The sequence below is a fragment of the Taudactylus pleione genome, unplaced genomic scaffold, assembly GCF_031769625.1.
Source record: "Taudactylus pleione unplaced genomic scaffold, aTauple2 ptg000191l, whole genome shotgun sequence".
In the NCBI taxonomy this organism is placed as follows: domain Eukaryota; kingdom Metazoa; phylum Chordata; class Amphibia; order Anura; family Myobatrachidae; genus Taudactylus; species Taudactylus pleione.
This window is the reverse complement of record NW_028284593.1, coordinates 3,110,900-3,138,567: the sequence shown is the minus strand read 5'-3', so window position 1 is coordinate 3,138,567 and position 27,668 is coordinate 3,110,900. Positions and strand designations below refer to the sequence as shown.

Genomic DNA, 27,668 nt, shown 5'->3' with positions numbered 1-27,668 from the left:
ATAGTCAGATTGAGATTTAACTAAAGTAACAACACATCTAACTTTTCTGTTATAAGCGGAAAAAGCAGTAACCAAATATCCCATAGTATTTAGTTTCAAAACCTCTGTTTCAGAGAGATGGGTCTCCTACAACAGTGCGACCTCAGCCCACACCTAACGCAAATAAAGGAGGATTATCTTATTCTTAATAGGGGAATTGATCCCCACAACAATCCAAGAACGTATTTTCAATTGTGCCAGTAGAGTCAATCACATTGAAATATATTGTGCAGTTAACATGCATCTGGAAAGTACTCACAGCGCTTCACTTTTTCCACATTTTGTTATGTTGCAGCCTTATTCCACAATGGAATAAATTCATTTTTGTCCTCAAAATTCTACACACAATACCCCATAATGACAACGTGTAAGAAATCACATGTACATAAGTATTCACAGCCTTTGCTCAATACTTTGCTGATGCACCTTTGGCAGCAATTACAGCCTCAAGTCTTGTAGAATATGATGCCACAAGCTTGGCACACCTACTGTATCTTTGGGCAGTTTCGCCATTCCTCTTTGCAGCACCTCTCAAGCTCCATCAGGTTGGATGGGAAGCATCGGTGAACAGCCATTTTCAGATCTCTCCAGAGATGTTCAATCAGATTCAAGTCTGGGCTCTGGCTGGGCCACTCAAGGACATTCACAGAGTTGTCCTGAAGCCATTCCTTTGATATCTTGGTTGTGTGCTTAGGGTCTTTGTCCTGCTGAAAGATGAACCGTCGCCCCAGTCTGAGGTCAAGAGCGTTCTGGAGCAGGTTTTCATCCAGGATGTCTCTGTACATTGCTGCATTCATCTTTCCCTCTATCCTGACTATTCTCCCAGTTCCTGCTGCTGAAAAACATCCCCACAGCATGATGCTTCCACTACCATGCTTCACTGTAGGGATGTTATTGGCCTGGTGATGAGCGGTGCCTGGTTTCCTTCAAACATAACGCCTGGCATTGACACCAAAGAGTTCAATCTTTGTCTCATCAGACCAGAGAATTTTGTTTCTCATGGTCTGAGAGTCCTTCAGGTGCATTTTGGCAAACTCCAGATGGGCTGCCATGTGCTTTTTACTAAGGAGTGGCTTCCATCTGGCCACTCTATCATACAGGCCTGATTGGTGGAATGCTGCAGATATGGTTTTCCTTCTGGAAGGTTTTCCTCTCTCCACAGAGGAATGCTGTAGCTCTGACAGAGAGACCATCGGGTTCTTGGTCACTGCCCTGACTAGGGCCCTTCTCCCACGATTGCTCAGTTTAGACAGCCGGCCAACTCTAGGAAGAGACCTGGTGGTTCCGAACTTCTTCCATTTACGGATGATGGTGGCCAATGTGCTCATTGGGACCTTCAAAGCAGCAGATATTCTTCTGTACCCTTCCCCAGATTTGTGCCTCGAGACAATCCTGTCTCGGAGGTTTACAGACAATTCCTTGGACTTCATGCTTGGTTTATGCTCTGACATGCACTGTCATGTGTGGGACCTTATATAGACAGGTGAATACCTTTACAAAATCATGTCCAAACAACTGAATTTACCACAGGTAGACTCCAATCAAGCTGTAGGAACATCTCAAGTATGATCAGTGGAAACAGGATGCACCTGAGCTCAATTTTGAGCTTCATGGCAAAGGCTGTGAATACTTATGTACATGTGATTTTTTTTTTTATTCAATTTGCAAAAATCTAAAAAAATGGGATTTTGGTACTTACCGGTAAATCCTTTTGTCTGTTTCCACAGGGAACACTGGAGGTGCTTATGCTGGGATATAGAGGTGTGGATAGCTGGCACTTTAAATAATTTAGAAGTGTGAAGCTCCTCCTCCTCTATTCCCCACCAGCCCTCAGTTTATAAAATGTGCCCTTTGGAGCTGGTCAAAATCTGCTGTGCTCCAGCAATACATTTCATTTTTATTTTTATTTAGATTCATTTTTTTCTTTACATCTTTTACACTTGATTAGGTACCCTTTGCCACCTCTCTAAAGGTGGGGTCCGGGTACCCGGTGCCCTGACTTGTTAGAAGCAGGAAGAAGTGCACAGTTCTTATGCTAAAAGCACTGACAGCTCCTTATCACCACAGCACATCTCTAACAAGGAAAAGAGTGCTGAAGCTGAGAGGGCTCTCCGGGGAATGCAGTGAGTATGTGGCTGTGCATTCTCCGCCGCTCCCCCCCCACGCTACCCATTCCTCGCGACCTCCCCCACTGCCCAGGTACTTAGCGCTACAGCAGTGGCAAATGCAGGATTTCTAGAGGGGGGTTTCCAAATGCCTGATTTTAGAGCGAGTGTGGCCAGTCCATGAAGAGGGCAGAATTAGCACAATATGCGTCATACAAAGTATGTTGTGTGTCATAATTCCAGCATATAGAGGACCAGCGATCACAGTAAGCCATTAAATGCGGCAGTAAAACCATCCTGTCTGAGCTGAATGGTTTTATTTTAGAAGTGGGCACCATTCCAGAGTATTAGAGCAAGTCCGGGAGTCTGGGGGAGCAGCAGAGGAACCTAGCACTGCCCTGGACATATATGTACATATTGGGCTCTATAGGAGCACATCTTTAACAGTGAATGTTTTCCAGATCTCCTAGTTGGTGCACATGTTATTTATTACTGGCTGATCAGGTGGTGCTAATTATTTCACTTGTGATACTGAGAAGAACATGCAGCACTTGTAAAATTCTATTATATTACTATTTCTATTGTGGTCATGGTGTGGGCTGGAGAGGGGGGTTTCCAGGCAGACGGAAACCCCCCCTGCGTTTGCCTATGCTACAGCGCTGATCACTATTCAGCCCCCGCTGGTAACCGCAAGTTAGTGGCTGCAGCATAGTGAGGCTCACATGCGTCCCCCGCCCACGGGATCTTCACTGCGGCAGCGGGGCTCTGTATGCCGGCAGTATTACATGTGGGAGACCGCAAACACTGTCGCTGCTCGCACACGCACTTTTGCTGCGGGTGTGGAGGGGCATTGTCAAAGTGTTAAAAACTTTTTACACGTTGTCATTATGGGGTATTGTGTGTAGAAGTTTGAGGACAAAAATGAATTTATTCCATTTTGGAATAAGGCTGTAACATAACAAATTGTGGAAAAAGTGAAGCGCTGTGAATACTTTCCGGATGCACTGTATATAAGTAACTGTAAATAAATGATAAATAGAAATAAATTAACTGTAAATAGCACTGAAACGGAGGGGGGAGAGGCCACATCGCCATGGGGATCCGAAGTTAGAAAATTTAACAAAGGAGCACAACATAATAGAATATTGGGAAGAGGTACATAAAAATATACCAGGGAAGCAAACACAACAACAACAAAGAAAACGTAGCAAGAAACAAACAATAAACCAGGGGGAGCTGGAAAAGGAACAGAGGCCTTCCGTAGGCTATTAAGGAAGACATACATGTCTAGAGTACCATTGAACTGGAGGAAAAGCTATTATTATTATTATTATTTAAAAAAAAAAAATGTCACTGATGCAAATAAGCCTGTGTGCGACTTATATGCTTTTTTTAGAATTTGAAGAGCAAGAGATAATTTGGGATTAAAACCTCATATGTATAGAAATTGGTGATATTCGGACAGTACAAGTGTCAGTACTGTATTTAAATGATTGAGGTTGAGCATAGGTGTTTTTTTTTACTTACATTTTTTTTAACATGCATTTTGTTTAATAGATTAGACTCTTCCCTGTGAAACAATGGATTATTTTCTTTCTAAGGCGACGAAGACATTCTCTAATCCAGAAATCCAGACTCCATTACTAAAGATTGTATTGGTGAGCACAGGACATTTAATCACCCCTTTTACACCTTTATTAGAATGGCCCTGACTCGAGGCCTGGCGTTATTCAGCCCTGCTTTTCCCAGTTACAAATGTAAATTACAACTGTCACCTTGCTCTCCATAGTGCTGAAGCGGCAATTTCTTTATAAAATTATACATTCTAGTGTCGACCTGTTAGGAATATTCTGCAAGCAAAAAAAATAGCCTTGATTTATGTGTACTGATACTGTACTTATGTGTCTTGTAAATACACTAAATACATTGTAGCACTACATTTATTTACAAGGATATATAACAGGTAGAAATACAGATATAAAACTACTATATTTCATTTAATTAATGTTCTTTAACACCTCATATTGACCTCCCACATACAATTATAGAAATATAACAGCTGTGACTCTGTATTTTGTATCTTTGTGTTTGCTAAATGGTCACGATGTGTGTTTCTGCTTCTGTTTTAAAACAAAAATACTTGCCAGCGGCAGAAGCTGCAACAGGGATAATTAGGAGCTTTCAGGTTCTGTGCACATAAACAGCTCTTCCCCCACCTCCATTATATCCCATACTACAATAACAGTAGCGTTTTCTAACAATTCTTCCCTTTGTTGGAAAATGACCAATAAAGCACACAGATAAACCTTCAGCAGGATCCTTTCCACAGTTAACATTGATGGTATTATTATGTGCTGGTAAAATGTGGAATGGCATTAACACCATCTATTCTGAACTAACTCTCTGAAAGAAAAATCTCTGCTGAAGATTTAAGCAGAGCACTAACATTTTGACATATTTATTGTTTATTTCTTCATATTGTAAGTGTTTTTAATATGTGTAAACTGCTTTAAATTAAATCTCTATAAACAGTGAATTCTGATATCATCACGTCAGTGCTCATTAGGAAACCTTGTTTATTTTAAGAGATAATTCACCCCCTTCTGTAAATTATTCCAGATATCAGATGTTACCTTGGATTTCTGCCTTCTTTATAAGTGAACTTGGCCTATTTATTTTTTTATGGTCACATAATTCCTTATCCCACATAACTTTATTCCATGGCTAGGTAGCTGTGTGTTTTATGTCTTCTAAGAGGTGTGCCTGAAGATGGGGTCAGATATATCCAGGGAGCGGGGCGCACTCAGATGTGTAAATAAGGTGTGCTTGCACATCCTCCATCCATCCTTAAACTGTACACTTCATACAGAAATTCATGTTGGCTTACTGCACATGTGTAGGAAAACAGAGCAGATTTTTGCTCCTCCAACTGCTAACCTTTGTGGTCAAGGCTTTCATAACAGCTATGGTTTCTGAAAACTGATAAAGGAATTGACTTGTCTTGAATAGAGAAGTCATTAGAGTAGAGAGGGCATTCTGAGTATGTACAGTTCAGGCAATTTATTTCTTAGTATAATATAGGTCCTAGGTATTCACTTTTCAGGCTGGAAGAATCTAGAGAATTTCATTCTGTATTATGAATGGAATGGGATTGCAATGGAAATATTACACTTGGAGATTCTTCACTCATAATTTACCAAGGACTTCGAAGAGCTTGACAGATGTGTACTGGTGTAGCTGCAGAAGCTGCTCATTCTTTTAGAAACAATGCTATTATATAGATTGGTCAGGTCAGTGAGCTGAAAATAAAGGACAGCCCAAAAATTGAGGTATATCATAGGATTATATATATAATATTTTTTTCAAAGATTTTAAGTGTAAACTTACACACACACATATATATATATATATATATATATATATATATAACATATGTGTAATACTTACTGTATATATATATTGTGATGTTGTGGAGTAATTAGCTCGGTAGATGGGTGGAGTGGTGCAGTGTTTAGGTGCTTGAATGAGGATCCACACACACATCTTCCATGGTAAAATCAAATAAATGGAGCTTTACTTGTCAGCAAGAATCAAAATGGAAAACAATAAACAGCCTAGCCCATATTTAGGGCGTGTAACTTATTGACCCCTGGCTACCTTTGTTAAGCTAGTCTGCAAATAAAGTCTCCGGCTGCTTCTCTGCAGGTCTAGCGCTGGCTCCAGCCTGGCTTGGCTGCGACAGCTACACAAACACAGTCAGTCTTGGTGGCTTTCCCTGACTCCTCCGGGTATAGGCTCTGGCTTCCTCAGCCTGCAGCTTAGCTGCTTCAATGTATACAGTCTTTGGAGTTTTTCGGTTCTCCCTGCCTCCTGCAGGTCTGGACACAGACATATAATATGTCTGGCTGATGTGACATGGAAAGACTTAAAGTCATATAGCTTGGCATAGTTTGATAGTGTATAGCACATCCAACAAGACACTTGGCATGATTAATTACAAGCAAGGCATGTTTTTTTCAGAGTAGCTAGTTTCCTCTTTAATAACATGATATTATACAAAAGTGGTTATGGAGCTTTGGGCCATGAATTTTGGCACCCAACATTCCACAGTCAGTAATGTAGAAAATTCAGCATCATTATTGCCCCTTCAAAGAATGGTCACCCCCAGAAAAGTTAACAATATGCTGTAAAGTCGCAATGACCTCCAGTATAATAACTAAGGGTTTACAGGCCTTGCTTGCATTGTCTAATATCAGACTTTCATGAGGTCACCACAAAATGGCCTGAACAAAAAATATTTATCTGGAAAGACCACACGGAGGAAATAACTACCTTAGGAGAATGTGGACAATGAAGACTGAATTCTGACTGTATCAGAAAATGTACAGATTAAGTACATATATATATATATCTATATTTTAGGATGATTATGCTTGTTATAGGCTAGATTAGAGCACAAATACTGTGATTGGCTATAGGACGACTTAGCCTGCAGGCTTGTTTTTGGCTTATAATTCTTCTCTTAACATAGGGTCTGATTGAGAGTTGGATACAAGTTCAACTGTGTATCTTCTCTGTTAATCTTTGTTTTACTGTATATAAACCTAAGTTTATGATAAATGTAACCAGCACGTACAGGCCCAGCACTTAGAGAGGCAGATCGAGAGTGTGTAAATGCAATTTAATGTACAGTGGAGGCCCGTACACACAAATGTAGTATAACCCTGGAGATACAGCTTAGCATCTTCAGACACGTCTCTTAGGAGACACTTGTTTTGCAGTGATAATGACCATCAGCATGTGTCTTTACTTGTTAAAAATATATATTGTCCTGAACTTGAATTGGCACTTACATCTCAGAAGCCATCTAAGGCCCTGGGCCCTGATGGGTATCCGATGGTGTACTACAAAACATTAAACCCTCAGCTGTTGACCCACATGGTTAACCTATTCAATAAGATTATGCATGGAGCCCCATTTCATTCAGATTCCACAGCTTCCCGCATCATAGTAATTGCCAAAAGTGTAAGGACCCCTCTCTCTGGTCCAATTATAGGCCCATATCATTACTAAATACCAACCTTAAATTATTTGCTAAAGTATTAGCTACCAGGCTAAATACTGTTTTGGCCACCTTGATCGACCCTGATCAAGTGGGTTTTATCCCGGGTCACCAAGCCTTGGACAAAACGAGACGCACTATCAATTTGCTCCACCATATTAATATTTCTAAGATACCTTCTGTTGTCCTGGTGCTTGACACTGAAAAAGTGTTTGACCGCATTTCCTGGCCTTTTTTGTTTTCTACTTTATCTTCATTTGGACTTCAAGACCACTTCATTTCAGCGCTCAAAGCCCTTTATTCACAACCTTCCTCTATGGTTTTGAGCAATGGTATCTGCTCCCCCTGTTTTACATTGATGAACGGCATGCGCCAAGGATACCCCTTATCTCCCCTTATATTTGCTCTCTGTATTGAACCCCTTGCAGCTCATATTTGAAAAAATAAAGATATTCAAGGGATTACAATAGGTCACTGTCCATATAAATTATTCCTGTTTGCGGACGATGTCCTTCTGACACTTTCTAACCCATTGATATCTCTTCCTAACCTACAACAGGAACTTACCCTATATGGCTCCCTATCAGGATATAAAATGAAGAACTCCAAATCGGAAGCCCTCGCCCCTTCATGTTTCATCCCATTTACAGTCCACACTGACTTCCCAGTTTCCTTTCCTCTGGAGACCTTCTGCTATCAAATACCTTGGGATTAATATCACAAAAACATATTTCTTGCTTTATCAAACAAATTTTGTCTCTATGATTAAAACTTTGCAACGGGATATTGTCAGTTGGATGTTGCCCCACTGCGCATGCGCACGACGGAGGGAGCTCCGTCGTGTGCATGCGTGAGACCCGGATAGCGACGGGCTCTCCGTCGCTCCGGGTCTCGCACCAAAGGGGGCGTGCTGTCGATGTTGACCATCGCGACCATCATCATGGACGCTCGCATAAGCTGTGGGTGGTCACCCACAGCTATGCGAGCGTCCAGGAGGCCGCTCCATTTTCATGGTGGAGGACCCTGATTCAGAGCGAGCGCTCTGGTCAGAGCGTTTGGCTCTGAATCAGGCCCTCTGTTCTAGCCCCTGATCATACTTCAAGGGAATCACATGAATTATTATGGGAATATGATCTGGCTATGCCTTTGGATGAGGATCAATGGGGCGAAATCAGATTGAGTGTAGCTAAAGCCTCCATCAGCATAGCAATCCGTAAAACGTGCTACAAAGCTTACACCCGTTGGTATGTAGTTCCCACTAAACTTCATGCTATCTTCCCTGCCACATCCAATATGTGTTGGAGACTCTGTGGTGAAGATGGCACATTCTTCCATATATGGTGGACTTGTCCCATTATTCACTTTTTTTTGGAACGATGTTTGTCAAGTGATTTATCAGGCCCTTGGTTCTGGCTTTACCCTGGAGCCAGCAACAGCTTTATTGAATGCCCCGCTCATTGCCCCACTCAGTGGGTTTTCTAAAACCCAATATAAATTGATCGTCCATATTTGTAATGCTGCTAAAAACCTTACAGCTAAACATTGGAAATACCACCACCCCTTAGAGAGTTGCTTTGGTGGTGAAAATGAATTATATTGCCTCCATGGAATATATTACTAGTTTACAAAATAATACGACTGTCAAATATCACTCGATCTGGTCTCCTTGGTTCCAATCTCAGGCTCTTTCAACACCTGGACTCTGTTGATTCACCCTGCCCCCCCCCCCCCCGCCCCTTCCCTTTTTTCATTTCCCTGCCCCCTCTCATTTTTTATTTATTTTATTTAATTTTTGTTATTTATTTATTTTGCTTGTTTTTCAGTGTTTTATTTTTTCAGTTTAATTATAAAATTTTTGGGGTGATCTTTAGACTACTATTTCTGTTTGTTTTATTATAATTAGTTTTGATTAATGTACTCTGTTATTATTATAATGTTTTTTCACAAAAGTATCTGTATTATTTTCGACTACTTATATTTGATGATACATACGATTTTATTGAGATGTCTAATTTGATTTGAATACAGGGCCTGATTCAGACCCGCTTGCGAGTGCTGAGCGCTCGCAAGCGGTTCGATGGTGCCCTAGTGCGCATGCGCATGACGGGCTGCTCCATCGTGCGCATGTGCGAGACCCGGCTAGCGACGGGGAAGCCATTGCTCTGGGTCTCGCACCAAAGGGGGCGTGCTGGCGATGTTGATTGACAGCACGCCCCCTTTGGTAGGCGTGCCGGGGCGTGGCTGCCAGACGGAGGCGTTCCCATGGGAACGCCTATCGTCTGGGTCCGGTCCCACTGATATCACTAGTGATGTCAGTGGGAGTGCTTTTGGCTCTAATAGAGCCAAAAGCACTCCTGGGCTTGCGGTCACTGAGACCCTACCGCAGGGTCTCGTCGCAAGCCTGATAGTCGCGATGGTCTTGACCATCGCATCCATCTTTTTGGCCGCTCGCATATGCTGTGGGTGGTCACCCACAGCTATGCGAGCGGCCAGGAGGCCGCTCCAAGTTTAGGTAGGAGGGCCCTGATTCAGAGTGAGCGCTCTGGTCAGAGCTTCCGGCTTTGAATCAGGCCCACAGTCCGGTATTTTGTATTTCTGTTGGTTTCTCCCAATAAAATTCTTTTGTTTTAAAAAAAAATAATAAAAAATATATATAAATAAATATATAAATATTGCCCCCATCCCCTTTAAAGTATTTAATCAGTGCTGTAGCCTGGGTTCGGTATCAATAAAGCAGGGGCTCAATTGGCAGATGGTCTTCCTGCAAAAGGGTCCATCATCAGCAGGCTATGTCAGGCTTTCCTGTTCACAGTACATAACTCACACCATCGGGTCCTCCCCCTGTCATACTTTGACTGACGCAATCTCGAAAACACATAGGTCCATTACCTTATCACGGATCTTAAGTGTAATCGCCCCAAAACGGGTCGTTTTCTGTGCGAACATAACGGGATCTAACCAGACATATCGTCAGTTTAAGACCCAAAATGTATATTTCATTAAAAAACTAGATACTTTATGGACATTGCAGAGAGAACCCAATTAATGTTTTAAATGGTACTTGTGTACTTTACGTACACAAGTACCAAAAGTTGTCCCCAACTAAAGAAGAAAGTCAGACCCTCGCGGGCTCGGTGGCTCACTACGCTTGCCACAAGGTTATATTCCCTCTCTATGCCCACTTCGATTGTAGGGAATGACGCTGGACACTGGGAATGACGCTGGACACTGGCTGATGACGTCAGTGTCCTCTCTGTGAAGGGGATTTAGACATCACCATGATTGATAATAGTAATGAGTGTAGGACACTTGTGTACTTTATGGACTCATTGCAGAGAGAACCCAAGTACCAAAAACTATTGTTTGCCCGCAGCTTCACTCACGTGAATGCCTGTTATTGCTCAGTGGAACTAATACAAAGACAGTAGCGGCATCTAATATTGTGATGTATATTTTATATTGTAGACACTGATAACAAAATGTCTTTGTAAACAATATTTGCATTTTTACCTCCAGGGATTAACACAGAAAGATGCTAGGAGCTACTAACTTATGAGCAAGCCATGTAAAGCTTCTCATGAGAGAAGTGGCTGGTCCTGAGAATTACACCTGCAGCCCTGAGCGTTTGTCCCTGCAACTTGTTGATCATCATAGTGAAGCAGATGCTTACAGGAAAACTGCAGGCGCTTGAATTGAAAAGGAAAATTGTTGGGGATAAGGGGTATACGTGGTATAAACAAAGTCTCACCTGTGCCAGGTCACGTTAGAATCCGTGCCTCAGTTAGGCTCCTCGATAGAGCAGTAACTTTAGCTCTGGTTCCGTTGCATATATTGGGCGGAGTCAAGTTCCGCAGAAGCATGATCGGAACACCAACTTTCAGTGCAATGCTGTGCGCTGGAAGTCCAGCTGCACTAGCGTGTAGATCTCAAATCCATTGCTACTTAACCTACAGTCACAACCATTACAACTTTATTATAAGCATCGATAATTTCACTGGAAAACTGAAAATGTTGTACCCCATCTACTTTCAGACTGACTGACAACGTGCTCACTGTCAGCAGGAAGCATTTGAGTGGCAACAAGCATATGCATAACATCAGGGGACCTGCCGAACCTTGTGAAAAGGTAGGTGAAGTTTTGCAGTGTGGTTTAACTGCCTTGCATCCATATCTGAATTTATTGCATTTTTCAGAGTTCACCTCTATTACTCTAGAGCAGGGTACTTTTTCTAAGTCCAAGGAACTCCCACATACTTTTGATAATCATAAATAAATAAATTAAAAATCATAAATTACAAAATCAATTCTAAACCTACTTTACAAAATATAGCTCTGCATAGTAACAAAAAAATAGAAGACACGTGCATGTAATATTATTTAAAAGAATTTACATATATCCAGGACACTGCAAGTCGACCAGGATACAGTATCAATTATTTCGACCAGATGTATACTGTACCTGTTCATCAATCCCACATATTGCTGGTGTTGTTGTAACATATATTTTCCTTGCTTTTGAGATTAAACTTTATTGAAACTGCTCCAATTTATTTATTTATCAGGCAGTGAAACATCATTTCTTGTCCATCTCCTGCCTACAGTGCTTACCAATAGGCCAAGGCATGTGAATGCGCACATTTCCCTTAGCAACCGATTGGTTGATTCATGTATCAATTCTGCCACTCCTTGGGTGTACAAGATGCCAGGTAGTCATCCAAACCTCCTGCTGTATATGGGTTTTCAGCAGGTTCTTGTATTAGGAAAAATAATTAAAACTAAAAATATATACTATGTACACATTTAAATCAAGCCTTTATGGCATTTAAAGCGTCATCTAATGTTATTTCTTTTATGTGCAGTGTGTGTACGTATATTAAAGGTCATATCTGAATACAATGTGTACTACAGTTATACAGTAAGGTTTGATTAGTAACAGACATACACAGGTTTTTATCGACATGGGTCAGAAAACTGTTTTGCTAAAGACCACGTAGGCAGTTAAGCAGAGATCCATTGGTCTCATTATCAAGGTCTATATTTCATACTAAACTTATATTGATTTCTAATTACTACAGTCTAGATTTCTGAGTATGCTAATCAGACATTGAAGGACTCCAAATTAATTTTTCTATAAGTCACATTGCAAGGTAATTGCTACCTGTGGCTGTGTGTTAAGTAAGATTGCTCGAGTCATGACTACATTAAAAGAAAACCTTTGACAATCTACACAGCACATTATTTACAAACTGGAAAATTGATTTCTTCGGTATCTTTTATTACTATTTCCAGAAGAGCGTGTCATCTGGTTTTAATAAAAGTGTGGTTTAGAGTAGTCTGTAGGTTTTTGTTGTGTGTGTGTGTATACTCGTATATATACTCCCCAATTAGGTGACATTACAAAGGCGACATCACCAAGGATTTTCTTATCTGTAGGATCTCCCCTATCATTTTCTAGCCTTACAATAATATAGGGCTTGTGCTGTTTCTTTGTCAAATGCATTTAAAACAGCCATTTACATTTCTATACTAAGAAAGCATGAAAAAAATATTTTTATTAATTTAAAGAGGTCTATCATTTACCAGTTCTGATACCTGAGCCAACAAGTATTCCTCATGAGAACCACGTAGAATGCAGCATTGGTAACCAGGTGCAGTTTAGTGTTTATAAATTCTAATTTGAAGTCCTACCAACAGCTCATGTCTGTAAGGGGGGCAGTTCAATTAAATGCGATGTTGAATAGTGCCGGGAATGAGTGCCCGGAGTTAATCAGTTGCCCCCATCACACCCTGCATTAAAGTCAGGAGATGTGTTTAGTCTGTAAATGGCATTCTCCGTCTTAAGTGCCAAGCACAATTCTGTTAACGTACACGCTAAGCCCACTACTAGTATCACAGCACTAGTTTAGTCGGATTTCTGCTCACACCTTCGGGAGGGTGCGAGCAGAAATTCCTCTAGTTGCGGGTTAACAGCTCAGCTCAGGAACTCATTCCCAGCGCTATTCAACATTGCATCTAATTGAATTGCCCCTTAAGATAAATTTCCTTGTAAACTGATGATGGGGTATTTACTGAGCCAATTAAAAAGGTTTATTGCATGATTAAGGAGGTATAAGAATGTCTGTCACCGAATGGGATGCCTTGGCCTTGTGACTATGCTCAGTTTCCAAGCCACACATTAATAGGGAGACTGTATTGGAAGTCTGTTCACCATTTTCTTGACCTTGATAAGGCACCACAAAATGTTGTAGAGCATACAGTGGAGTAATAGAGCATAGTACTGTACATATAACATAAAGTCCAGCAAGCAGAATTCAGAACAAGGCAAAATGTAAGAAATATACATGAAATAGCACACAATCTATGCATATAATGGCTTCTATAGAGAAAGCAAGAGGCATAATAGGTGGATTAGGTGGAAGTGGATAAGAGGGAAGGAATGGAGAGAGCTTATAGTCTAATGAGGAGGGGTGAGGAAGAAACAACATCAGCGAGGCTATGATTAAGTGTGAGACTGATAGGTTTTGATGAAAAAGTGGGTATTTAATGATTGTTCTAAGCTTTGGAGGCTGGTAGACAGTCTGGCTGGGCTTACAAGTGTATTCTACAGTTCTGTCATCGTATGGGAGACCATGTAGGCTGGAATGGGTTACATATAACAATGGGGAGTCAAGACATTGGTCATTGTGTGGAGAGTTTTGGATGGGTGTATCAGTGATGAAATTATGGAAAATTATATTTGTTAGTGGGGTTTTTTTTTTATACATTTCATCTTCTTTTTTCCTGAGCTCATGGACATAAAATAAAAATCTATCTATTTCAATATGTGGCCAAAACAAACGCTTAGAAAAATCCATATAGCATTTTATTGAGTTGAAATGCTAATTATGAAGTAACAACTGGTACAACTAAGTAAATTTACTGCGAATAGTGCCTGGTCAAGATGTCAAGCACAGGTACGTTTGGCCATTTTTAACAACTCGCATATTTACTAAAAGCAAACTCATGTGAAATATCTTTAAACTCTATGCAAAACATGGGTGAAAAAAACAAATAGAAATAAAAACACCATCAGTCAAAATTGCAGGTCGCTGTTTGGCTGTGGGCTGCATGACTGTTGATTGACAGCCAGTCCGCTCACAGCCAATCAGCGTCCGCTTATTCTAGAGCGGCCTCTGATTGGCTGGATTCCAGCAAGTGATGTTACCCATAAGGTTGTTTCAGTCATTTACCGGGGAAGAGATGTATCTGGAAATACATCTTTTTAATGTCCGAACTGGTCCGGGTAAGTCGTTTTTTTTAATGGCCGGGACTCTACTGGAGAAGACGACTGACCTGCGCCAGGAGGTAGGTGAGTTTTTTTTTAATGGATAATCAGGGATTTCTACTGGTGAAGGGTACCGATCAACAGGGACAAGGTGAGTATAGTATGTGTGTGTTTGGGTGTAATAAACTTATATTTTGCACGGTGTATGTCCTGCTGCTTTTCTACTATTTTTTTTTTTACAGCAGGGCTATTAGTGCCAGCCGCCTGCTGGCACTTGTAGTTGCACAAGTGCCAAAGGGCAGGCACGCTGAGACCTGTAGTCCCACTGCAAAAAACAATAGTACCCATTAAATATTATCACTATTATCCCAGGGGTACAGGGAAGAGACCCAGGCTTCAGCCCAGGCCTAGCATGTTCAGAAGAGGGGGGACACCTTTATTGGGGGGGTCACCACCTTCCCTGGGATCCCCAGTATGGGCTGACTAGTTTTGGGTGCTAATGCTTTGGCCAGGGGATCCGGTGAAAGGGTCCCCCTGCTGTGGCATATACCTCCGACTAGTTTGAGCCTGGTGCTGGTTTTAAAAATATGGGGAACCTCCTGCAATTTTTTCCCCATATTTTTAAAACTAGGACTGACTCACAGAGCCCAGTGCTGGTTCATAAAATATGGGAGACCCCTACACATTTTGTCCCCTGTATTTCAGGAACCAGGCTCACAGAGCCCGAGCTGGTTATGCTTTTGGGGGGAACCCCACACCGTTATTTTTTTCTGCTTTGCACACTATTTTTACACTATACACACGTATCTCACTGATATTTTCAGGCTGTATGTTCGGGTGTTTTTAGCTGCTGTCAAACACAGGGAACTCGGGGAGAAACTCGAACACATACACCGTCAAGAAACACGATTCAGCAAAAGTCTCCCGTGTTTCAGCGAATCTATGAGAGTTTCAACTCGAGCCAGACACTATTCTTAGTAAATTTAGCCCTTTGTCTTGTTGCGGATAAGGAGATATGACGCAGGATCCTACTTATCCTATGTACTGTTGCCTTAAATGCCTTACCAATACTATACATATATACTGTAATCAGGGGACAAATATATAACAGTGTAAAAGTCATCACATTGCTTATCAGCTACAGTGAATGAAATATAAGATTTTATATATTTTTTCACTTTAGAACAAACGATTAAGTAGGAAACAAATTATTACACCGTTTACATAGTGATTGCTGCCAATTATTTATATTATGTAGCAATTCCATACAACATCTTCTATTTCTGTTATAGCAATAACATTTTGTTGTAGCTATCAAACATCACTGGCAAATTGTCAATTAATAATCAACAGGCAGAATGCCCAATTGACTATTATCTTGCCACAAAACAAATCTTTCTCTCTGTAGACTAAACTATTTAATATTTGTTATACATTCTTCTTTTCTGTCAGTGAGAGTCAGTGGGCTTACATGTCTGTGATAAATCATACAAGTATGAGATGCAAATAAAGCTTATTTATTCAGTTCAGGTCTACTTTATATAGCACATACTGACTACTAAAACTAAAATATGAGTAGCTCAATTATTAGAGATACTTATAAGAGATAAGATAAGATACATTTTTTAAACTGTTTTTTAAATATTTGTCTTATTACACATTTTAACTTGGAAATCCACGTGTTTTTGTTGCAGAACTTAAGTGTTTAGCATGGAACTCCTGTTGTCCTTTTTGTTGCGATCGGAATTCCCTTTTCCACTTAGATTTCTTCATTATACCATAAGCACTTCACATATCAGACTGAATTGATGCTGTTGTCATACCAGCTCTCATTTAGAATAGAATTTTCTTTTTACATTGGAATTTACAATTTTCCTGCAGAGTGGGCGTTCCACAGAATGGCAAACAATTACAGTGTTGTCTGGACTGAGCTTTGCACCACTGTGAAATGGTCTGTTCCTTCAAATATTTCATTTGCATTAAATTCTGCTGCAACTTCGCACAGATTTCGTACTTATCTTATACACAAATATATATTCCAAATTTTAGTAACTTTTGGAACTACACTTGTCTGAGGAAAGGAACTTAAAAATGAGAGGGGATTGTTAAAAGGAATAGAGAAATATCATAAACTCTGTATTGTATGTAAGTTGGAGCAAATGAAAATGAAATTTAAGTGTGAAATAAGGTGGGTATACATATATCACATACATCATATATTATTGAATGTCTTGCATGCCTTTACAACTGAAGTAAAACATAGAAGGGTGAATCAACTTATAAACTGAGTACTCACTACCATACTACCACCTCCAGTGGTGGCTTGAGAGAGTAGGGGCATGTGCAGTCTCCATGCGGGCCCCCTTCTCTCTTTCATGCTGTGCAGGCGAGTAGACTCTGGCGACCATGCTCTGTTCCTGGTGATTTTTTCACTGCACATGTGCAAATATCCAGAAAGATAGCCACTGCTTCATTTTCCATATTGGGCGGTCCTCTAACCTTCATAATTGATAGGAATCTGCACCTGGCATTTTTTGCTAGGGGATTAGTATCTACTTTCGGAGACAGTGCTGCATCTATGTGTTCTGCAAGAACTTTCAAATAGATTTTAACACCAGTGTTCAGCAATGAAATGGCCCATTAATGTGCACAATGTGTTGTGTCTTTGCCCTCCCTTACGATTACCACTATTCTACCATAGAAAAGTAGCCTCCTTTCAATTTATTGTTGAACACTGCAGAAAGATGAGGCAAGAGTACTGCATTGACTGAATAGGTGGCTGTAAGACCATTTGGCCTGTAGGGCCGAAGTAAGGCTTGTGGGAGCCCTGGGGCAACTAAGTTGTGGGGGCCCCCCCAAGTCATGTGAAACCCCCCAACAAGCCACATGGAACATATCCATCCCCCTCCCCTCGCCCTGATTACTCACCTCAAGTCCCGTGATTCTGGTTCTGTGTCCAGCAGTCAGCACAGTGTAGAGCATCCCCTGGAGCCCCACATCAGTGATCAGTCTCATGGATGTGATGTGTCATGTGACGCTGATGAGGGGACTCGGGAGCCGCTCTGCGCTGTATGCAGCGGCACTGACTGTGCTGCTGCATTCAGAACACAGAGCGGCAGCAGCTGAGCCCCTATCCGGGTACAGGTGCCACTGGACACTTGTTCTCGACAGGGTCACAACGACTCTGTGTGAGGGCCCCTCTATGTGTGGCTGCCCCTGTCGTCCCCCACCCCTTTTAATCCGGCCCTGGGGGCCTTTTTGGCTTTTACATCCCATGTAGTGATCTCCACTCACAGCTCCTCTAATCTTGTCAGATTGCACTAAATGGAAGTTATGATGCATCATTTTCACAGAAGGAAGTTTGTGCGATATTATAAAGTTTACAGTAGAAGTGCATGACTGCTGCTCTGTAATCTGATTGGGATCATGGGTGGATCTGACAGAACATTGTTTTATGTGAACTTTGACCTTAAAGTAGCATGAGCGAAAACAGTAGATCAGCATTAGTTCTAAAATAATCCTGTATCTCAGTATAGCTTTATCTGGGAATTAAAATGATTCAGAGTCATGTGCAGATGTGTCTTTTGCTACGTTATTATGCCAATGCCGCTACAAAGCCTTCCTCGATATATACATGTGTGCATCCGAATGTGCTGGGACTGAGACGTCCAACACGTAGACGCTGGAATACCACTTGGTGCATCTTTAAACGCACCATTGGTTGTACCTGATATGGCAGCATGAAGACAATATGGCGGATGAATGAAACCATTGCTAATTGTTTTTATATAACTATGCCTTTAATGAAAATATCTAATATGTGCACACATTTCATTATTAATACAACCATTGCAAGATTTGCAAGGCTATAAGGAAGTATACTCAGACACATGCTATGTCTAGGCTTAAAATACCAGGTTGTGGTAGGCCATTTATCGTAATCTTGAGGAACATAGAAGTACGTATAAAGGTCCGTTTTGATGTCTGGATCATACACTTGTGATTAGGGCTACGTGACTATAATAATGAGATTTTATTTCTTCCAATTAGGGGGTAAAATTATTCTTGATTGGCTTAGATCTTAGGGGAGTGAAATAATGACAGTTGGTAAAATAATTTTTGGTATATAATTCCTGTACAATCAATGTATGAGCAGCTTGCAATGATATATCTGTCAGCTCTGTACGTACATAAAAATTAAATCTTCAAGGAGACTTCATCGTATATTTGATGATTTCCGTATCAGTACCATTGAAATTTGCACGTGCCCTAGATGTATTTCCTGAACCAAACTGTCCACCATCACTGGACCATGATCTGACCACATGCTGGGGAAGATGTCACTATCCAAAATATGCACCAGTACTTAGAAGGGAACTGGTATGTAATGCTGGTGGCTGTTCAGCCGCCGGTTCAAATACTGACAGCGGCAGAGCGACAGGTCAGAATCCCGACAGCAGCAGGTAAGATCTCTAACCCTTCCCTCTCCCCCCCTAACTCTAACCCTCCCTTAGGGGTGCCTAACCATAACCTCCCCCCTAGTGCCTAACCCTAACCTCCCCTCGTTTGTGCCTAAACCTAACCCCCCCTCCCCGCACCCTAAACCTAACCCTCCTGGGGGGGTGCCTGACCCTAACCCCCCCTAGTGGTGCCTAACCATAAACCCCCCTTTACCTACCCTAACCCTCCCGGGGGGGTGCCTAACCCTATGTCCCCCCCGGGGGTCCCTAAAACTAACCCTCCAACCCCCACGGCTACACGCTAAGACACCTGGCTTACCTTCGTTCGGTAAGCCGGGTGTCTGGATTTAGTTGTGGGGATAATGATAGACATCGGGATTTCGACGCCTATCTTTAGTCCCATGTCGGGTTGTGGCTGTCAGGATATCGGCGGGCGGGATGGCGCCCACCGGTATCCTGACTACATCCCCTTAGAAGATCATGTCTAGCCACATGTGGATATCATGGATGAAGGAGTAGCAGATGTAATATATAGCAGAGGGTTCTCTCACTCTCGTAATATCCAACATGAGGTACTGGGGTAAGATGGGACCCCAAGGCTACAGAACTACTAGAAATCATGTTGAGTCGACTAAGGTGGGAATTTGAATCTGGCCAGGTGGTTATCAAATGTGACATTAAAATCTCCCGCTCAGGCCACTCTGCATGGTACCTGATTTGTTAATATAAGTGTTGAATTTAGCCTGGATCAATTTGAAAGCTCTGTAATTCCCAGTGTACAATTTTTTTTTCCCCAGTATATGATGTATCTTATGAAATAGTGAGAAGATAAAAAGATTGATTGCTAATTAGATTGCTCTAACTTGAAGCCTGATTCAGTGATGAACACTAATTCCACCGCACTGTCAGGATGCGGCCTGGGATCGGCCACTGCTTACCTCTTCATCGGCGTCTTCAGGCTCCGAGGCATCCAGATGCCAGACGCAGTTCAGTTAGTTGTTTGGATATTCTCTCGGGGACTGCTAGACCTCGAGAGCGCCTCCTATTCTCCGTTGTGCGGACATGGACGCTGCCATGTTGGTCAGTATCACCTGAACAGTTTCCTCCAATGGGTGTCCAGTGGTCAGTCAGCTGATGTCATTGTCCTTAGGGCACAGGTTCTCAAACTCGGTCCTCAGGTCCCCAAACAGTGCATGTTTTCCAGGTCTCCTCACAGAATCACAAGTGAAATAATTAGCTTCACCTGTGGATCTTTTAAAATGTGTCAGTGAGTAATGAATACACCTGTGCCCCTGCCGGGAGACCTGGAAAATGTGACCTGTGTGGGGTCCTGAGGAGCGAGTTTGAGAACCCCAGCCTTAGGGTATTTCAGGAAATCTCGTGGGACAAGGAATTGCCTGTACAACTTCGCTTTACTAGTGTCTACTAGCTGTTGCTGCGTCCTAGGCTCATTACTGTTTCCCGAGTGTATTCAAAAGCTATTATGTTTTCCAGCATCAGTATCTCCCGTAGAGGTATTCAGTACTCAAACGTGCGTTTGCTTCATCAGGGCTGTCTCCCAGTGCTCACTAGCGTCTGCATCACCAGCAGATCCAGTGCACATATTAGTGTCTGGTCTCCCAGAACTGCTCCCATCACTATCCAGCTTCTACACCATCAGAAGTGGGACTCAGTTCACAACTTAGCGGCTGGTCTCCCAGAGCTGCTTCCATCGCTAACCAGCTTGTACGTCAGACCACAGTCAGCGTCTGGTTGTCCAGAGTTGATCCCATTGCTTATCAGCGACCACTTCATCCTATAATGATGGTTCTAGTACTCACTCATCTGATTCACCTGTGCTATTCCCATCGCTTGTCAGCGACTTCAGGATCTCTTCTCAAGTCTTCTTCAGCACATTTCTGCCATTACCCACGGTGGCCTACACAGTACTCTTATATTTGTTAGTATGACTTTAGTTTCCTCGCTTCTCTCAGGTACCTACCCGGGGGGTGCGACCTGTTCATCTGGTGCAGCGAACACCCACATCCCACTTGGAGGTTTCACTGGTGAAGACCATCAGGTGTACTGGACTCTGCGCCCGGGCTAGGTCTCGCCAACACCTGAGAGTTGCATATGAGGAGGTCCTGTATACTCCCACTCCGGTTCCAGTCTCCTACTCACCCTAGCCCTCTGGCCCCTGAGCCTTGCACAGAGGACAACCAGTATCCAGACGTGACACACATCTGCAAATTTGTAGGCAGTGGCTGTGCAAAATTATACAAATGTCGCATCCACCTAAATTTGTATTGAGATGCTCACTGGCAAATCCAAGCAACTGCATTCTGTACCTTACGAATACATATCCGAATTTCTTATCATCAGCAAACAAGTTTGACAGACGAAATTACAAGGCACATCAAAAAGAACAGTGAAGCAGCAATCCATGGTAGAGAGTATAGAAACAATGCATAATACACAGATCAGAATAAATAAATAAATCACCTTTGTGATGCAATTTAGTGAGACATTTTATATTTGTGTTTTCATTTACGGTTTATTTACGGTTAAAAATGGAATGGTCTGACCAGTTATATGGGTGCAAACAAGCATGCAAAGTATTTGGGCTTAATATGGAGTTCACAAATAAATGGTTACCATTACGTATGAAAGTGCTGTTATGTTGAAAAGTGGAAGAAAATTGAAGTAATAACCTCCTTCGAAGATAGTGAAAAAAAACTGTCAAGGTTGTGTGACCACTAGGACCATAAAGAGAAAGAAACTCTTTTTTTCTGGGGGCACAACTTTTAGAACATCAGTTAAAAACAAACTTTATTAGGGTCCATTAAAAATTCTTAGAACTACCACAGTTAAATGTCAATATTGTAACAAAATGAAAATAAGAAAACTTAAAGGCAACAAAATATAATTACAGACAACACAAATTTTCCCTGTCTCCAGTGAGGTTGTGTGACCTACAGATATGTCCTCATACATCATTGCTGCAGTCGTGCCAATCAGCCCCCCTCAGAGTACCAGTTGCTGTGCGACTTTGCTAGCGCCGGACATCTTTTTTGTGTCTCTGTTGCTGAAAATCCATCTTAGTCACAATGCGATGTGACTAGAATGAACCCAGGGTGTGCAGTTCATTTACCGGCGTCCGGAATCCCGACGCTAGAAGCCCGACTCTGTACTAATTATAGGCGTCTTAATACCGACACCTATCTTTAGCCAGACGCCAAAATCCAGACGCCCGGCATTCTCGAACATAGGTAAGCGGTGACTGTTAGCCTAGGGGGGGGAGGGTTAGTTTTAGACAGCCCCGGAGTACTTAGGGTTACTCCCGGGGCACCCCCAGGAGGGAGGGTTAGGTTTAGGATACGGGAAGGGGTGGTTAGGGTTAGGCATCACCGGGGTGATGTTTGGGTTAGGCACCACAAAGGGAGGGTTAGGATTAGGGGGGGAGAGAGGGGAGGGCTAGGGTACTTATTAGCCCCAGTCGGGATCCTGAGTGTTCGGGATTCAAGCGTCGGTATGTAGTCCGCCTGCAATACATCTGGCGGCATTACATACCAATTCCATACCAGGAGACTGCACTTATTAATCTGTTTTGCCGCACTTGTATATCTGTGTGCGACGGAGTCTCTGAATCTGTATAAGTGCTACGATACAGTTGCCGTGGCTTTTTTGCACACCAAGTTCCATTGTGCTTTTTATACAGACTCAGTTGCAGACAAATATACAAGTGTTGTATATCAAAGGAATCAGTGCAGTCTCCTAATGCATCCAAATCACATTGCATTGCAACTAAGATACATTTCCAGCAAATAAGATGCCCAGCGCTGGCAGAGTTGCACGAGACCTTGTGGATCACTCACGCCAGGCATCTTGTGGCATATTGAGGCTGTAAAAGGCTCTGTGGACACCTGCTGAAACAGGTATGCCTCCAAAAATGTGCACTATTTCCGCCAAGAAATGTATTTAATATCTTAATCCACAAAGGATAACTTTGAGTTATGGCGCCCGGTGCCAGCCACACCCCCTGGTGTCATCATGCCATGGGGGGCGGGGCCACAAGCGACCAGAACAACAGTGCTGCCCGGAGCATCCTCAGGTTGCCGTTTGGAGCGTCCAGAAGATGCTCTGGGCTGCACTGCATCTGTGATTCTGGCTGGAGGATGCTGTTCCAGGCACCCTGCTAGCCAGATACAGGAACTATGGATGGTCAGCGGTGCCGCCCATAGAGCACTGTGCTCTGTGCAGCGGCACCAGTTGCCCATAGCTAGTTATGGTCCTGTGTCAAACACATAATTGCCTACCCTCCCGATTTGGCTGGGAGCCTCTAGAAAATCAGATGCTCCCAGTAATCTCGGGAATTGTGTAGCGGGGGCGGGACCAAATGATGCGATCGTGTGGCCACGCCCTCTGCCCACCAATGCCGGCCACGCCCCCTTGATTTGCCGATCTAGCTGCCCCCTCCCAGAAGGGGCAGCCAGAAAGTCAGTAACCCTGGTCCAACGAGCACTTTGCATCAGAAGATGAAAAATTAGTGTATTTGCAAAAAGGTACTGTAGGTGCATGATTTACAAAACCAGAAGCAATGGCTTTGGCTTTTTTGTTATGTCAATTGAAGATTGTCAGACTCCCAGATGCCTTTGTTAGATGCATAGCAAAGTGTACATGGGAGTTTAATGTGATGTTGCTGACAGGGGAGCTTGCATCAGTCTGTGAGTTATTTTCAGTAGGCTCCCGTCCACTGCTTCCTTTCCACTTCACAGTCAGCTTATATAAACAGCGTGCTACTGGTTGTTCTCCAGACTTGGATAACTTTTACTTACAGCTGTTGTGATTGAGTTGTCTGTGAACTGTGCTCAGTAACCAAAGGAAGAAAACATTCCCTGCTGGTGTGAAATCTAATTTGACATATTTAGGGGTAAAAACTAAAAATGAAGACTGAGCATGTGATACTTTTCTGGTGCGTTTATGGGCAGGTAAATCTTATAACTATTTTTTCTGCCTCCTGCTGTTCTTTGTTGTTTTTCATTAGTATTTGTGCTCCCAGGCAAAGCAGCATTAGGTGCTAAGGAAAGACAGACATAAAAGGCCGTCTGATGACATCTTCTTAATATTAGTCTGGTTATTATCTGAACCATGCAGCTCAGTATAGTTTGTATTGCTGCATTGTGTTATAATAATAATAATGATAATAAAGCATACTTGCCGACATCCAGCTCCCTCCTTCCGGGAGGGAGCTGAATGCCTGCATTCTGTGGGGGGCGTTGCCGGGCTATGATGCCATTTTGGGGGCGGGGCCGGGGGCATGACCGCACGATTGCGTCATTGTGGCCCCGCCCCCTCTTCACAATGCCGGAAAAAAAGGCATTGTGAAGCAGGGGGCGGAGCCACGATGACGCGATTCAGAGCGAATCGCGTCATCGGGCCCCCCCGCAGCGGGGGTTTTTACTAGTAGTCTGGGGGGGTAGGTGGCACCCGGGAGGCTTGCCTGCCTTTCCGGGGGGTCAGGAGCGGCACCCGATATTCGGGAGGCTCCCAACCAAATCGGGAGGGTTGGCAAGCCTGTAATAAAGTATTATATTAGTATTATTATTATTCTATAGCACCAATATGATTTGCAGCTCTACAGAGAATGTTCAATCAAATCTGTTGCTGGCTCGGTAGAGCTCACAAGCTAATTTCAAGCATGAAAACGTATACAAACGAAGGTCATATGGTGAGAAACTAATTAACCTGATCTCATATTTTTATACTGTATGATGTATCTGGAGCACTCAAAGGAAACCAACATGGATACACAGATAGCAACCTGGTTGGAATCAAACCTAATGCTAACCACTTTGTCACCGACTATTAATTATGCAATTGTTTGAACCTTCCTGTCACGCCACCCTTAAAAAATAAAAACATGTAGTTTCCAACGTTATGTAAGAAGCATCTACTTGGTATTGTGGGGGAAGGGAGGGGGGGAGAGGTGGAGCCATGGCTGCAATGGTGTAGGCAGCAGGCTTGCTTGGGATTTCTGAGTGCTTATTTTTATAGATATATCAGTAGGAGACTGGTGAATTCACTATTTAACTTCTGGCTTTGGAGCACCTGGGCCATTATTCCTGGACTTACTACTAAGATATTTCAGTTGGAGACTGGTGAATTCATTATTTGTGTGCCTTTTGAAAGACTCAGTATTATTACTGCCGTAAGCTCCTGTGTTTTATACTTAAAAGTTTTCTACTGTGTTTGCAGCTCCTTCATATGTTATACCCCTTTTGCATCGCAAAAAGTGTGAACAGGGCCAACCCGGGAATAACCCTGGTCGAAGGTGCAGTGTGAAAGGGGTATAACAGTATTTAAGTTGCTACTTCCTGATTTGCGAATACTTACTTATACTAAGAAGCAGCAGTGGGAGATTAGCGGACAGCGGAGTGTGCCCTGGTGGGAGGATCAAGTAACATTGCAGCCATAATTTTTTGTGTTTTATATCTAAAAAGTCTTCTTTTTTTCATTGTCATATTTTTTTATATTGCAATATGGGCAAACAAAATGCAGCAGCTGCAACCAAGCTAGCCACAGACATAAAGATTTCAGCTAAACTCTTGGCTATCCGTTTAAATAAAGTTATAACATCAGTGATACATCCGGACCAGTCTGGTTTTATGCCAGGTATGTCGACCACAGTTAACAGCCCTCGGTATATACTGATCTGCAGATATCCCATGCGGAGGAGTCCTCCTCAGTTATAGTGTCATTGGAAGCGGCTGGCCCTTCCTGTGGGATGTCATGCTTCAATTCTGATTTGGCCCAATATACCGGAAATTATTATATGACAGGCCGAGTGCCATATTGTCTGAGAGTGGTTCTATTTCTTCCCCTTCTTTATTGGCCGGGGCACGCGCCATGGGTCCCCATTGTCTCCGCCTTTATTTGCTGATGGAACCATTGGCATGTATCCTACAGTCTCATTCAGACATTATAGGTTTGTGAGTGGCTGGAAGGGAAGATAGGGTGGATTTATATGCTGATGACTTATTATTGTTTTTATCTAAATATGTAATCGGGCTACCATTAGCTCTTCAAGTCATAGAATTATTTTAGTGTACACCGAATGTTGGAATTGGTAGTGAAATTTAAATATGCTGCTGTGTTATGCCTGTCAAGTATCATGTTGTTTCATTTTATGTTGTATTATGTTACATGCTTTAAATGTTAAATTAATAAAATATTACTGAATAAACAAAAAAAGAAAAAAAAAAGAAGCATCTACTTGTTATGAAGTATGACATTGATTAATGGGTATTTTATACTGACTTTCCATCAGCTCTACAATCTCTACTTTTGCTGCCTTGATGCTATCTCTCCATTTGGCTTGTACTGCGTTCTACATACATACTCCATGCGAAAACAGTTGTATTGTTATAGAAACGATTGTTCATGGCTGGATGTATCCAGGTCACCTGCAATGGAGATGGGCTGTGGATGGCTATGCAATCACTACACATGCTGGGAACCATTAGCATATACTGTATGGATTTATTTTTTTAGCCTTTATTTATATTGCACTTCTGCATGAACTAAATTAAAGTTTATATACTGTGTATTACATATTTCCCTTGTGCCAGATTGTAATGATTTGTCCCTGGAAATCTCCCTGAAATGTTATCTTATTCTGCTTAATGCATGCCATTCTTAGTATATATTTTTACTTTATGGTCTTTATAAATTCTTAGTTATTGAACATAATAATTTAAAACATAAATCAAATCCATATAATCAAGTTCAGTACAATGTTAATTTTGGAAGAAAACAAAGGACAAAAATACATCTGCACACTTAACATATAATTAATGAGATGCCCCATATTTAGTAAGTTACTATCAATGTTTCTAGAAGGAGAAAAAGGTATTTGTCTAAATATATGGCGCACATAAAGCTATTGCATAAATATTAAAAATTAATAATTCTTTATTAGGTATACATTAAAAAGGAGGGTAATACCAATATCAGCTAAATAAAGGTTAAAATCAAGAAAGAAGTGACGAAAAGTGAAAGTATAGTGAATATATGTGAAAGAATAAAGTTTTTAATGGTTTTCAATTTTTAATAAAATTGCATTGGAATCCCGCTGTGTATCTTCATTTATTCAGTTATGATAGTTATAGACTGTTGTAATAGTGTAATCCAGTATTCATAACACTATTAATTGATACTTTAAGTGAGAGGAGAAAAGAGCTCAAAGAAGTGATATTATTGATCCATTATTACGGAAGATATATATCTTAATATCAATACAGGATCTCATTTGAATGATGGGGGAACCCTTCTATTCAGTAATCTCGATGTATAAAGATACTATAAACATATTTCTAAAATGGTCAAGTAGTAGTATTTCCTCATTTGAACTCCTAGTTATACGTAGCAGAGGTGTCAAAATAATTCCGTCTGTCATTAGACAACCGGCTGTGTGTGTTACTCATACACCTAAGATTGGTAATACAATCAGAATCTAATAGTCATGATGTAAATATAACCCAATGTGGTTTATTAAATTGAGTGGTTCACACAGTTGGTGAAGGGGCAGTATTAGGAGTTATGAGTATAATTTTTAAAATATGCCTAATCCCCGTACTTGGCCGTATATTATAATGACAAAGTTCAAATTGCAATGAAAAGTCCCCCAAGACCGAGTGCAGTGGTTGACAATTCACTACTATGTTAATATTCTTCCTGCATCTTGTGCTACTAGATTGTTA

At 41.8% G+C, this 27,668-nt stretch overlaps 1 protein-coding gene across 4 annotated transcripts in view; it reads left to right on the top strand.

The window, feature by feature from the left end:
- Positions 1-27,668, top strand: part of ARVCF (ARVCF delta catenin family member) — a 974,893-nt gene that overhangs the window by 217,340 nt on the left and 729,885 nt on the right. For all 4 annotated transcript variants that reach the window (XM_088476674.1, XM_088476676.1, XM_088476675.1 and 1 more), the window contains exon 3: positions 11,239-11,332. The gene's annotated coding sequence lies outside the window, so the exon portion shown is untranslated. The remainder of the gene's footprint in view (positions 1-11,238; positions 11,333-27,668) is intronic.